Here is a 14,479-nt window from a genome sequence, read left to right on the forward strand (position 1 = left end):
CCACTGGATTCTGGATTTATTACGCAGAGTGCGAGTGCGTGAGGGGGGGGGGGGGGGGGGGGTCACGTCTGGAGGTGAAGATCTCGTGGTCTCAGTGCGTCACATCATGGCGGATGCATTCTTCAGATGTACGTGTGCCAGGACATACAACAGATTAGAGAGAAGCAGCGTTCAAACTCCAGGTTGAGTCAATATGGTGCCGGAGCGGAACTCTGACATCATAGTGAAGGGCGTGTAGACTTATTCAAATTAGACTCTAATCATAATTGTGTTCAAATGAACAAGAAAAGGGAAACATCCCCAGAAATCATCTTTACAGGCAGAACAGGAGAATACAGTCTATTGCCCCCTGTTATCAGCCATTTCAGAGGAGAGGATGACTGTAGGACAGGAGAATACAGTCTATTGCCCCCTGTTATCAGCCATTTCAGAGGAGAGGATGACTGTAGGACAGGAGAATACAGTCTATTGCCCCTGTTATCAGCCATTTCAGGGGAGAGGATGACTGTAGGACAGGAGAATACAGTCTATTGCTCCCCGTTATCAGCCATTTCAGGGGAGAGGATGACTGTAGGACAGGAGAATACAGTCTATTGCCCCCTGTTATCAGCCATTTCAGGGGAGGGGATGACTGCAGAACAGGAGAATACAGTCTATTGCCCCCTGTTATCAGCCATTTCAGAGGAGAGGATGACTGTAGGACAGGAGAATACAGTCTATTGCCCCCTGTTATCAGCCATTTCAGGGGAGAGGATGACTGTAGGACAGGAGAATACAGTCTATTGCCCCCTGTTATCAGCCATTTCAGGGGAGAGGATGACTGTAGGACAGGAGAATACAGTCTATTGCCCCTGTTATCAGCCATTTCAGGGGAGAGGATGACTGTAGGACAGGAGAATACAGTCTATTGCCCCCTGTTATCAGCCATTTCAGAGGAGAGGATGACTGTAGGACAGGAGAATACAGTCTATTGCCCCCTGTTATCAGCCATTTCAGAGGAGAGGATGACTGTAGGACAGGAGAATACAGTCTATTGCCCCCTGTTATCAGCCATTTCAGGAGAGAGGATGACTGTAGGACAGGAGAATACAGTCTATTGCTCCCTGTTATCAGCCATTTCAGGGGAGAGGATGACTGTAGGACAGGAGAATACAATCTATTGCCCCCTGTTATCAGCCATTTCAGGGGAGAGGATGACTGTAGGACAGGGGAATACAGTCTATTGCTCCCTGTTATTAGCCATTTCAGGGGACAGGATGACTGTAGGACAGGAGAATACAATCTATTGCTCCCTGTTATCAGCCATTTCAGGGGAGAGGATGACTGTAGGACAGGAGAATACAGTCTATTGCCCCCTGTTATCAGCCATTTCAGGGGAGAGGATGACTGTAGGACAGGAGAATACAGTCTATTGCCCCCTGTTATCAGCCATTTCAGGGGAGAGGATGACTGTAGGACAGGGGAATACAGTCTATTGCCCCCTGTTATCAGCCATTTCAGGGGAGAGGATGACTGTAGGACAGGAGAATACAATCTATTGCTCCCTGTTATCAGCCATTTCAGGGGAGAGGATGACTGTAGGACAGGAGAATACAGTCTATTGCCCCCTGTTATCAGCCATTTCAGAGGAGAGGATGACTGTAGGGCAGGAGAATACAGTCTATTGCCCCCTGTTATCAGCCATTTCAGAGGAGAGGATGACTGTAGGACAGGAGAATACAGTCTATTGCCCCCTGTTATCAGCCATTTCAGAGGAGAGGATGACTGTAGGACAGGAGAATACAGTCTATTGCCGCCTGTTATCAGCCATTTCAGAGGAGAGGATGACTATAGGACAGGAGAATACAGTCTATTGCCCCCTGTTATCAGCCATTTCAGAGGAGAGAATGACTGTAGGACAGGAGAATACAGTCTATTGCTCCCTGTTATCAGCCATTTCAGGGGAGAGGATGACTGTAGGACAGGAGAATACAGTCTATTCCCCCTGTTATCAGCCATTTCAGGGGAGAGGATGACTGTAGGACAGGAGAATACAGTCTATTGTCCCCTGTTATCAGCCATTTCAGGGGAGAGGATGACTGTAGGACAGGAGAATACAGTCTATTGCTCCCTGTTATCAGCCATTTCAGGGGAGAGGATGACTGTAGGACAGGAGAATACAGTCTATTGCCCCCTGTTATCAGCCATTTCAGGGGAGAGGATGACTGTAGGACAGGAGAATACAGTCTATTGCTCCCTGTTATCAGCCATTTCAGGGGAGAGGATGACTGTAGGACAGGAGAATACAGTCTATTGCCCCTGTTATTAGCCATTTCAGGGGAGATGATGACTGTAGGACAGGAGAATACAGTCTATTGCCCCCTGTTATCAGCCATTTCAGAGGAGAGGATGACTGTAGGACAGGAGAATACAGTCTATTGCCCCCTGTTATCAGCCATTTCAGGGGAGAGGATGACTGTAGGACAGGAGAATACAGTCTATTGCCCCCTGTTATCAGCCATTTCAGGGGAGAGGATGACTGTAGGACAGGAGAATACAATCTATTGCTCCCTGTTATCAGCCATTTCAGGGGAGAGGATGACTGTAGGACAGGAGAATACAGTCTATTGCTCCCTGTTATCAGCCATTTCAGGGGAGAGGATGACTGTAGGACAGGAGAATACAGTCTATTGCCTCCTGTTATCAGCCATTTCAGGGGAGAGGATGACTGTAGGACAGGAGAATACAGTCTATTGCCCCCTGTTATCAGCCATTTCAGGGGAGAGGATGACTGTAGGACAGGAGAATACAGTCTACTGCCCCCTGTTATCAGCCATTTCAGGGGAGATGATGACAGTAGGACAGGAGAATACAATCTATTGCCCCCTGTTATCAGCCATTTCAGGGGAGAGGATGACTGTAGGACAGGAGAATACAATCTATTGCCCCCTGTTATCAGCCATTTCAGGGGAGAGGATGACTGTAGGACAGGAGAATACAGTCTATTGCCCCCTGTTATCAGCCATTTCAGGGGAGAGGATGACTGTAGGACAGGAGAATACAGTCTATTGCCCCCTGTTATCAGCCATTTCAGGGGAGAGGATGACTGTAGGACAGGAGAATACAGTCTATTGCCCCCTGTTATCAGCCATTTCAGGGGAGAGGATGACTGTAGGACAGGAGAATACAGTCTATTGCCCCCTGTTATCAGCCATTTCAGGGGAGATGATGACAGTAGGACAGGAGAATACAATCTATTGCCCCCTGTTATCAGCCATTTCAGGGGAGAGGACGACTGTAGGACAGGAGAATACAGTCTATTGCCCCCTGTTATCAGCCATTTCAGGGGAGAGGATGACTGTAGGACAGGAGAATACAGTCTATTGCCCCCTGTTATCAGCCATTTCAGGGGAGAGGATGACTGTAGGACAGGAGAATACAGTCTATTGCCCCCTGTTATCAGCCATTTCAGGAGAGAGGATGACTGTAGGACAGGAGAATACAGTCTATTGCCCCTGTTATCAGACATTTCAGGAGAGAGGATGACTGTAGGACAGGAGAATACAATCTATTGCCCCCTGTTATCAGCCATTTCAGGGGAGAGGATGACTGTAGGACAGGAGAATACAATCTATTACCCCTGTTATCAGCCATTTCAGGGGAGAGGATGACTGTAGGACAGGAGAATACAGTCTATTGCCCCTGTTATCAGACATTTCAGGAGAGAGGATGACTGTAGGACAGGAGAATACAATCTATTGCTCCCTGTTATCAGCCATTTCAGGGGAGAGGATGACTGTAGGACAGGAGAATACAATCTATTACCCCTGTTATCAGCCATTTCAGGGGAGAGGATGACTGTAGGACAGGAGAATACAATCTATTGCCCCCTGTTATCAGCCATTTCAGGGGAGAGGATGACTGTAGGACAGGAGAATACAATCTATTGCCCCCTGTTATCAGCCATTTCAGGGGAGAGGATGACTGTAGGACAGGAGAATACAGTCTATTGCTCCCTGTTATCAGCCATTTCAGGGGAGAGGATGACTGTAGGACAGGAGAATACAGTCTATTGCCCCCTGTTATCAGCCATTTCAGGAGAGAGGATGACTGTAGGACAGGAGAATACAGTCTATTGCCCCTGTTATCAGCCATTTCAGGGGAGAGGATGACTGTAGGACAGGAGAATACAATCTATTGCCCCTGTTATCAGCCATTTCAGGGGAGAGGATGACTGTAGGACAGGAGAATACAATCTATTGCTCCCTGTTATCAGCCATTTCAGGGGAGAGGATGACTGTAGGACAGGAGAATACAATCTATTACCCCTGTTATCAGCCATTTCAGAGGAGAGGATGACTGTAGGACAGGAGAATACAGTCTATTGCTCCCTGTTATCAGCCATTTCAGGGGAGAGGATGACTGTAGGACAGGAGAATACAGTCTATTGCTCCCTGTTATCAGCCATTTCAGGGGAGAGGATGACTGTAGGACAGGGGAATACAGTCTATTGCTCCCTGTTATCAGCCATTTCAGGGGAGAGGATGACTGTAGGACAGGAGAATACAGTCTATTGCTCCCTGTTATCAGCCATTTCAGGGGAGAGGATGACTGTAGGACAGGAGAATACAGTCTATTGCTCCCTGTTATCAGCCATTTCAGGGGAGAGGATGACTGTAGGACAGGGGAATACAGTCTATTGCTCCCTGTTATCAGCCATTTCAGGGGAGAGGATGACTGTAGGACAGGAGAATACAGTCTATTGCTCCCTGTTATCAGCCATTTCAGGGGAGAGGATGACTGTAGGACAGGAGAATACAGTCTATTGCCCCCTGTTATCAGCCATTTCAGGAGAGAGGATGACTGTAGGACAGGAGAATACAGTCTATTGCCTCCTGTTATCAGCCATTTCAGAGGAGAGGATGACTGTAGGACAGGAGAATACAATCTATTGCTCCCTGTTATCAGCCATTTCAGAGGAGAGGATGACTGTAGGACAGGAGAATACAGTCTATTGTCCCCTGTTATCAGCCATTTCAGGGGAGAGGATGACTGTAGGACAGGAAAATACAGTCTATTGCCTCCTGTTATCAGCCATTTCAGAGGAGAGGATGACTGTAGGACAGGAGAATACAGTCTATTGCTCCCTGTTATCAGCCATTTCAGGGGAGAGGATGACTGTAGGACAGGAGAATACAGTCTATTGCCCCCTGTTATCAGCCATTTCAGGGGAGAGGATGACTGTAGGACAGGAGAATACAGTCTATTGCCCCCTGTTATCAGCCATTTCAGGGGGGGAGAGGATGACTGTAGGACAGGAGAATACAGTCTATTGCCCCCTGTTATCAGCCATTTCAGAAGAGAGGATGACTGTAGGTGTAACGGGGCGCCGAAGGAGCACTCTGTCTCCCATCAGCCGCAGACCTGCTGCTTAGCTTCGGGAGCGAGGATCTGTGTTCGGCCTCGTTCCCAGGGCGGCTTTGCTAGCTGGGAGGCTCCTTGCTCCTAGGTCTGCCTTGAGCACCATGTCACATGACCCTCACTCCCCTCTATAAATACAGGCCGCCTGTATTTATAGGTTGCCTGTGATTTCCATCCTATAGGCTGTGTACTTTATTGTTATTTAGCTACATCTGGAATTGAACCTCGATCCGCCTCTTGACACCTCTTCTGCCTGCTCCCTGTACCTTGACGCTACCTCTCAGATTTTGATCTCGGCTTGTTTACGGATTTGTCTTTGCCTCTTCCCTTGTTCTGACGTGACCTCCTGGACTGACCTCGGCTAGTTGATATGCCTCACCTTCCGTTTTTGTTCTACCTCTTGTCCGCTTATTGTAACTTCTCAGTGGCTGTCCTCTTCCCTGCTGTCTCTATCTCTCTGCTTGCACTTAGTAGGTTAGGGACTGTCGCCCAGTTGCGCTCCGTCACCTAGGGTGGGTGGTGAAATTAGGCAGGGACAGGGGACCGGGTGGCAGCTCAGGGGGTGCACCTCCGCTCTATCTTGATTCCCGTGACAGAATCACAGGCCTTAATTTAGCATGGACCCTCTACAGAGCCTCACCGAACATGTGCAGGGTCTTGCTCAAATAGTACAGGAACTTGGGGAGAGACTACAGGTTCAGGAGACTGTCCGAACTCCCCCTATTCTTGCTCCCGCTACCGTTCAGGTGGAACCTCACATTAAATTTCCCGATCGTTTTCGGGTGACCGCTGAAGTTTTTTAGCTTTCAAGGAAAGCTGTAAACTTTATTTTCGACTACGACCCCACTCCTCTGGCCCTGACCCACAGAGGGTTGGTATTATCATTTCCTTGATTCAACGGGACCCCCAGGAATGGGCCTTTTCTTTACCACCAGATTCCCCCTGTCTTAGCTCTGTGGACCTCTTTTTCCAGGCATTAGTTTTTTTTTATGATGAACCTGACCGAGCCTCTGTGGCAGAATCCAATCTTAAGGCCCTCACTCAGGGGAATCGCCCCATGGAGGATTATTGTACGCAGTTTCGCAAGTGGTGCGTTCTTTTGGGCTGGAACAAACCAGCGCTCAAATGTCAATTTAGGGCAGGCTTGACTGAAAAGTTAAAGATATGTTGGTTTGTTATCCCTGTCCTGACTCTTTAGAGGAGACCATGACGCTAGCCATCAGACTAGATAGACTGATCAGAGAGAGACAGCGGGAGCATTTGTTTTCTCCTCATACCCTTCTTCAACCTGAGGTTTCCCCCAATGAACCCAAGATGGAGGCCCACTCGGACGAGCCCATGCAACTCGGGATGACGCGAAGAGAGCTACGCCGTCGTCGGGGCTCTTGTTTTTATTGTGGGGATCCCGACCAATTGATCTGTCAGTGTCCTAAAGCTCCGCCTTCTGGAAAGTCATCCAAGTCTGAGGGATTCAAGGACAAGGTACTCCCGGAGGTGGTAAGAAGTAAACTATTGCTGCCGGTTTCTATTGCCTTTGGGGTCTTAAAGGGTTTCACAGAACTACCACCATTCTAAAATATAAATCAAACATTCGAATTGGGTCTTAAAGGGGTCAGGAAATGCCTTTGTGGATTCAGGGTCAGCTTTTAGTTTTATTGATTACAAATTCGTTGATCAGATGGGAATTCCTATACTAGAATCGTCCACCCCGATCCAGGTTGTCGTCATCGATTCTTCCCCCCCTGCTAGGGGGCACAGTAAAACTCCGTACTCCGGAAGTTACCCTGTCTGTGGGGGTCTGCCACTCTGAGAAATGTTCCTTCTTTGTTTTAGAGAATCCTCCAGTTCAGGTAGTCCTTGGTATGCCCTGGCTTCAGCAACACAATCCGGTCATTAACTGGAGTTCGGGCGAGTTAGAGAGATGGGGCCTAACTGTAGTTCTTGCTTAACCGTAGTTCAAGCCGGGGTCTTATCAGATATAATTCCTCATTTTATTGCTGATTATTCAGATGTTTTTTCCACCACTGAGACAGATACTCTCCCTCCCCATAGGTCTTATGACTGTGTCATCGACTTGGTACCCGAGTCCAAATTTCCTAAAGGACGGATTTATAATCTGTCCGGTCCTGAGCGCAGGGCCATGAAAGACGATATCCAGGAGAGTCTCAATAAGGGACATATTAGGCCCTCCATCTCTCCCCTGGGAGCAGGATTCTTTTTCGTTAAGAAGGACGGTGGTCTCAGGCCCTGCATTGACTACAGAAATTTGAATAAAATCACTATTGGGAATCAGTATTCCATCCCGTTGATTCCTGATTTGTTTAACCAGATTTTGGGTGCTTCGTGGTTTTCTAAATTTGATTTGAGAGGAGCTTATAACCTAGTTCGTATTAAGGAGGGAGATGAGTGGAAAACTGCCTTTAATACTCCAGAGGGACACTTTGAGTATCTGATTATGCCATTCGGTCTTTGCAATGCCCCAGATGTGTTTCAGAATTTCATGAATTACATTTTTAGAGAACTCATCGGCAAAGTTATGATTGTTTATCTCGATAATATTCTTGTCTTTTCAGGGATTCTCATGTGTCTCACATCAGACTGGTTCTTAAAATCCTCAGGGAGAATCATCTGTCCGTTAAATTAGAGAAATGTGTGTTTGGAGTTCAAGAGATTCCCTATCTCGGCTATATTCTTACTCCTCATTCATTTAAAATGGATCCCATTAAGGTTCAGGCTATCCAAGACTGGGTAAGACCATCCTCCTTAAAGGCACTCCAACGCTTTTTAGGATTCGCCAATTTTTACCGTAAATTCATAAAGAATTTTTCTGTTATTGCCAAACCCCTCACGGATCTAACTAGAAAAGGTTCGGATCTGGTTAACTGGTCGTTGGAGGCCTGTCGGGCCTTTGATACCCTAAAAAATAGTTTCCAAATGGCTCCAGTCTTGGTTCAGCCCGATACCGAGGAACCTTTTGTGGTGGAGGTTGATGCCTCGGAGGATGGTGTGGGGGCCGTCCTTTCTCAGGGGTCTTCTAACCTCACTAATTTAAGGCCATGCGCCTTCTTCTCTCGCAAGTTCTCTCCTTCGGAGAGAAATTACGATATTGGAAACCGTGAGTTACTGGCCATAAAATGGGCATTTGAGGAGTGGAGGCATTTTTTAGAAGGGGCTAGACACCGTATTACTGTCCTCACCGATCATAAGAACTTAGGCCCCTTTCACACGGGCGAGTATTCCGTGCGGGTGCGATGCGTGAGTTGAACGCATTGCACCCGCACTGAATCCGGACCCATTCACTTCAATGGGACTGTGCACACAAGCGGCGATTTTCACGCATCACTTGTGCGTTGCGTGAAAATCGCAGCATGCTCTATATTCTGCGTTTTTCACGCAACGCAGGCCCCATAGAAGTGAATGGGGCCGTGTGAAAATCGCAAGCATCCACAAACCAGTGCGGATGCGGTGCGATTTTCACGCACAGTTGCTAGTAGACGATCGGGCTGGGGACCCGATCTGTATTATTTTCCCTTATAACATGGTCATAAGGGAAAATAATAGCATTCTGAATACAGAATGCAAAGTAAAATAGTGATGGAGGGGTTAAAAATAAAAAAAATATTAACTCACCAAGTCCACTTGATCGCCTAGTTGCAGATCTCTGTCTTCTTCTGTAATGCTGAGCTGCCGGCTAAGGACCTGTGGTGACGTCACATCACATGATCCAATCACATGGTCCCTCACCATGGTGATGAACCATGTGATTGGACCATGTGATGAGCGCAGTGACGTCACCACAGGTCCTATTCCTGTGCACAGCAAAGAAGAAGACAGAAGAGAAGCCGGCTGCGCAATCAAGTGGACTAAGGTGAGTTAAATTATATATTATTTTTTTTAACCCCTCCAGCCCTATTGTACTATGCATTCTGTATAAAGAATGCTATTATTTTCCCTTATAACCATGTTATAAGGGAAAATAATACAATCTACAGAACACCGATCCCAAACCTGAACTTCTGTGAAGAAGTCCGGCTCTGGGTACCAAACATGCCGATTTTTCTCACGCACGTGCAAAACGCATTACAATGTTTTGCACTTGCACGGAAAAATTGTGCATTTTCCCGCAACGCACCCGCATCTTATCCGGGCAAAAAACATGACGCCTGTGTGAAAGAGGCCTTAGTGTTTCTTGAGACGGCCAAACGCCTTAATTCTAGACAAGCCAGATTGGCCCTGTTTTTTACTCGTTTTAACTTTTCTGTTACTTTCAGACCAGGTTAAGGCAGATGCCTTGTCCCTTGTCTGAGATTCAACGGGCTCAGCAACTTGCTCCTCCACAAACATCGGCAGATAAGTTGTTTGTTCCTGAGTGCTTTCGTGTTCAATTATTGGGTGAATGTCATGACTCCGTGCTCTGTGGTCATCCAGGTATTGCTGCCACTAAGGAATTGCTGCTGAGGTCTTTCTGGTGGCCCACTTTGTCTAAAGATGTACGGTCTTATGTTTTAGCTTGCGATGTTTGTGCCCGGTCTAAGACCCCAAGAACACATCCCGCTGGCGAACTACAACCACTACCCATTCCCTGTAAGCCATGGTCTCACATCTCCATGGATTTTATTTCTGATCTGCCCCTCTCTGAGGGGAAGTCAGTGGTGTGGGTAGTGGTTGACCGTTTTAGCAAGATGGTGCACTTTGTTCCTTTACGTAAGCTCCCTGATGCAAAGACCTTAGCATCCTTGTTCATTGAACATGTGGTACGTCTGCATGGTGTCCCTGAGAATATCGTCTCTGATAGAGGCGTTCAGTTTGTTTCTGGAGGGCTTTTTGTAGAAGATGCAACATCTTTGTCCCTTTTTCGTCTGATTTCCATCCACAGACCAATGGGCAGACGAAACGGTTAAATAAGGCAGTGGAGCTTTTTCTAAGGTGCTATGTATCACATATGGGTGAGATCCCTCCCGTTGGCAGAATTCGCCATCAACAATCGGGTTAATTCTTCCACGGGGGTGTCTCTTTTTTTTGTAACAGGGGTTTGCATCCTCGCTTTTGTTCTAGTCCCTCTGTATCCTCACTCAACCCGCAGGCAGATTCTTTTACCTCTAGACTGTGCACAGTCTGGGCACAGGTTCATTCGAATCTGGAAAAGGCCCAGGAAACCCAGTGTAAACACGCCAATAAGAGACGTTACAAGGGGGTAAATTTTGTACTCGGCAATAAGGTTGTTGACTAAAAATCTTGCTTTGAAACAATGTTCGAAGAAATTCTTACCGCGTTTCATTGGACCATACAATATTATTGAGCTTAATAACCCAGTATCTTTTAGACTTAAGCTACCCGACTCCCTCCGTATACATGATGTGTTCCATAAGTCGTTACTTAAGAAATATGTGTCACCAGTGGTTCCGGTTAAAAAACCTCCTCCACCTGTGGAGGTTGAGGGTCAGGAGGAATTCATTATTTCTAAAATAATAGATGTCAGAAAGGTTTTGGACCTGAGGAGAGGTCCTGGATACCTATGTCTAGGATGCATGCTTCCAGGTTAATTACTAAATTTCACCGGGAACACCCTGAGAAACCTCGTCCACAATGTTTGGGACCGGTGGCCCCTCGTAAAAGGGGGGGTACTGTAACGGGACGCCGAAGGCGCACTCGGTCTCCCATCAGCCGCAGACCTGCTGCTTAGCTTCGGGAGCGAGGATCTGTGTTCAGCCTTGTTCCCAGGGCGGCCTTGCTGGCTGGGAGGCTCCCTGCTCCTAGGTCTGCCTTGAGCGCCGAGCTGATCACTCGGTGCTCGACTTGTTTGTCTGTCAGTCATGTGACGCTGGCCACGTCACATGACCCTCACTCCCCACTATAAATACAGCCGGCCTGCTGGCTACAGGTTGCCTGTGATTTCCGTCCTATAGGCTGTGTACTTTATTGTTATTAAGCTATCTCTGGAATTGAACCTCGATCCGCCTCTTGACACCTCTTCTGCCTGCTCCCTGTACCTTGACGCTACCTCTCGGATTTTGACCTCGGCTTGTTTACGGATTTGGATTTGCCTCTTCCCTTGTTCTGACGTGACCTCCTGGACTGACCTCGGCTAGTTGACCCGCCTCGCCTTCCGTTTTTGTTCTACCTCTTGTCCGCTTATTGTAACTTCTCAGTGGCTGTCCTCTTCCCTGCTGTCTCTATCTCTCTGCTTGCACTTAGTAGGTTAGGGACTGTCGCCTAGTTGCGCTCCGTCACCTAGGGCGGGTGGTGCAAGTAGGCAGGGACAGGGGACCAGGTGGCAGCTCAGAGGGTGCACCGCCGCTCTATCTTTATACCCGTGACAGTAGGAAAGGAGAATAGTCTATTGCCCCCTGTTATCAGCCATTTCAGGGGAGAAGATGACTGTAGGACAGGAGAATACAGTCTATTGCCTCCTGTTATCAGCCATTTCAGGGGAGAGGATGACTGTAGGACAGGAGAATACAGTCTATTGCCCCCAGTTATCAGCCATTTCAGGGGAGAGGATGACTGTAGGACAGGGGAATACAGTCTATTGCCCCCTGTTATCAGCCATTTCAGGGGAGAGGATGACTGTAGGACAGGAGAATACAGTCTATTGCCTCCTGTTATCAGCCATTTCAGGGGAGAGGATGACTGTAGGACAGGAGAATACAGTCTATTGCCCCCTGTTATCAGCCATTTCAGGGGAGAGGATGACTGTAGGACAGGAGAATACAGTCTATTGCCCCCTGTTATCAGCCATTTCAGGGGAGAGGATGACTGTAAGACAGGAGAATACAATCTATTGCCCCCTGTTATCAGCCATTTCAGAGGAGAGGATGACTGTAGGACAGGGGAATACAGTCTATTGCCTCCTGTTATCAGCCATTTCAGAGGAGAGGATGACTGTAGGACAGGGGAATACAGTCTATTGCCCCCTGTTATCAGCCATTTCAGAGGAGAGGATGACTGTAGTACAGAATACAGTCTATTGCCCCCTGTTATCAGCCATTTCAGAGGAGAGGATGACTGTAGGACAGGAGAATACAGTCTATTGCTCCCTGTTATCAGCCATTTCAGGGGAGAGGATGACTGTAGGACAGGAGAATACAGTCTATTGCCCCCTGTTATCAGCCATTTCAGGGGAGAGGATGACTGTAGGACAGGAGAATACAATCTATTGCCCCTGTTATCAGCCATTTCAGGGGAGAGGATGACTGTAGGACAGGAGAATACAGTCTATTGCCCCCTGTTATCAGCCATTTCAGGGGAGAGGATGACTGTAGGACAGGAGAATACAGTCTATTGACCCCTGTTATCAGCCATTTCAGGGGGGAATATGACTGTAGGACAGGAGAATACAGTCTATTGCCCCCTGTTATCCTCTCCCCTGAAATGGCTGATGACTGTAGGACAGGAGAATACAGTCTATTGCCCCCTGTTATCAGCCATTTCAGGGGAGAGGATGACTGTAGGACAGGAGAATACAGTCTATTGCTCCCTGTTATCAGCGATTTCAGGGGAGAGATGACTGTAGGACAGGAGAATACAGTCTATTGCTTTCTGTTATCAGCCATTTCAGGGGAGAGGATGACTGTAGGACAGGAGAATACAATCTATTGCCCCCTGTTATCAGCCATTTCAGGGGAGAGGATGACTGTAGGACAGGAGAATACAGTCTATTGCCCCTTGTTATCAGCCATTTCAGGGGAGAGGATGACTGTAGGACAGGAGAATACAGTCTATTGCCTCCTGTTATCCTCTCCCCTGAAATGGCTGATGACTGTAGGACAGGAGAATACAGTCTATTGCCCCCTGTTATCAGCCATTTCAGGGGAGAGGATGACTGTAGGACAGGAGAATACAGTCTATTGCTCCCTGTTATCAGCGATTTCAGGGGAGAGATGACTGTAGGACAGGAGAATACAGTCTATTGCTTTCTGTTATCAGCCATTTCAGGGGAGAGGATGACTGTAGGACAGGAGAATACAATCTATTGCCCCCTGTTATCAGCCATTTCAGGGGAGAGGATGACTGTAGGACAGGAGAATACAGTCTATTGCCCCTTGTTATCAGCCATTTCAGGGGAGAGGATGATTGTAGTACAGGAGAATACAGTCTATTGCCTCCGGTTATCAGCCATTTCAGGGGAGAGGATGACTGTAGGACAGGAGAATACAGTCTATTGCTCCCTGTTATCAGCCATTTCAGGGGAGAGGATGACTGTAGGACAGGAGAATACAGTCTATTGCTCCCTGTTATCAGCCATTTCAGGGGAGAGGATGACTGTAGGACAGGAGAATACAGTCTATTGTTCCCTGTTATCAGCCATTTCAGGGGAGAGGATGACTGTAGGACAGGAGAATATAGTCTATTGCCCCCTGTTATCAGCCATTTCAGGGGAGAGGATGACTGTAGGACAGGAGAATACAATCTATTGCCCCCTGTTATCAGCCATTTCAGGGGAGAGGATGACTGTAGGACAGGAGAATACAGTCTATTGCCCCCTGTTATCAGCCATTTCAGGGGAGAGGATGACTGTAGGACAGGAGAATACAATCTATTGCCCCCTGTTATCAGCCATTTCAGAGGAGAGGATGACTGTAGGACAGGAGAATACAGTCTATTGCCCCCTGTTATCAGCCATTTCAGGGGAGAGGATGACTGTAGGACAGGAGAATACAGTCTATTGCCCCTTGTTATCAGCCATTCCAGGGGAGAGGATGACTGTAGGACAGAAGAATACAGTCTATTGCCCCCTGTTATCAGCCATTTCAGGGGGGGAGAGGATGACTGTAGGACAGGAGAATACAGTCTATTGCCCCCTGTTATCAGCCATTTCAGGGGAGAGGATGACTGTAGGACAGGAGAATACAGTCTATTGCTCCATGTTATCAGACATTTCAGGGGAGAGGATGACTGTAGGACAGGAGAATACAGTCTATTGCCCCCTGTTATCAGCCATTTCAGGGGAGAGGATGACTGTAGGACAGGAGAATACAGTCTATTGCCCCCTGTTATCAGCCATTTCAGGGGAGAGGATGACTGTAGGACAGGAGAATACAATCTATTGCCCCCTGTTATCAGCCATTTCAGAGGAGAG

This window comes from Bufo bufo, chromosome 7 (assembly GCF_905171765.1).
Source record: "Bufo bufo chromosome 7, aBufBuf1.1, whole genome shotgun sequence".
NCBI classification, from domain to species: Eukaryota; Metazoa; Chordata; class Amphibia; order Anura; family Bufonidae; genus Bufo; species Bufo bufo.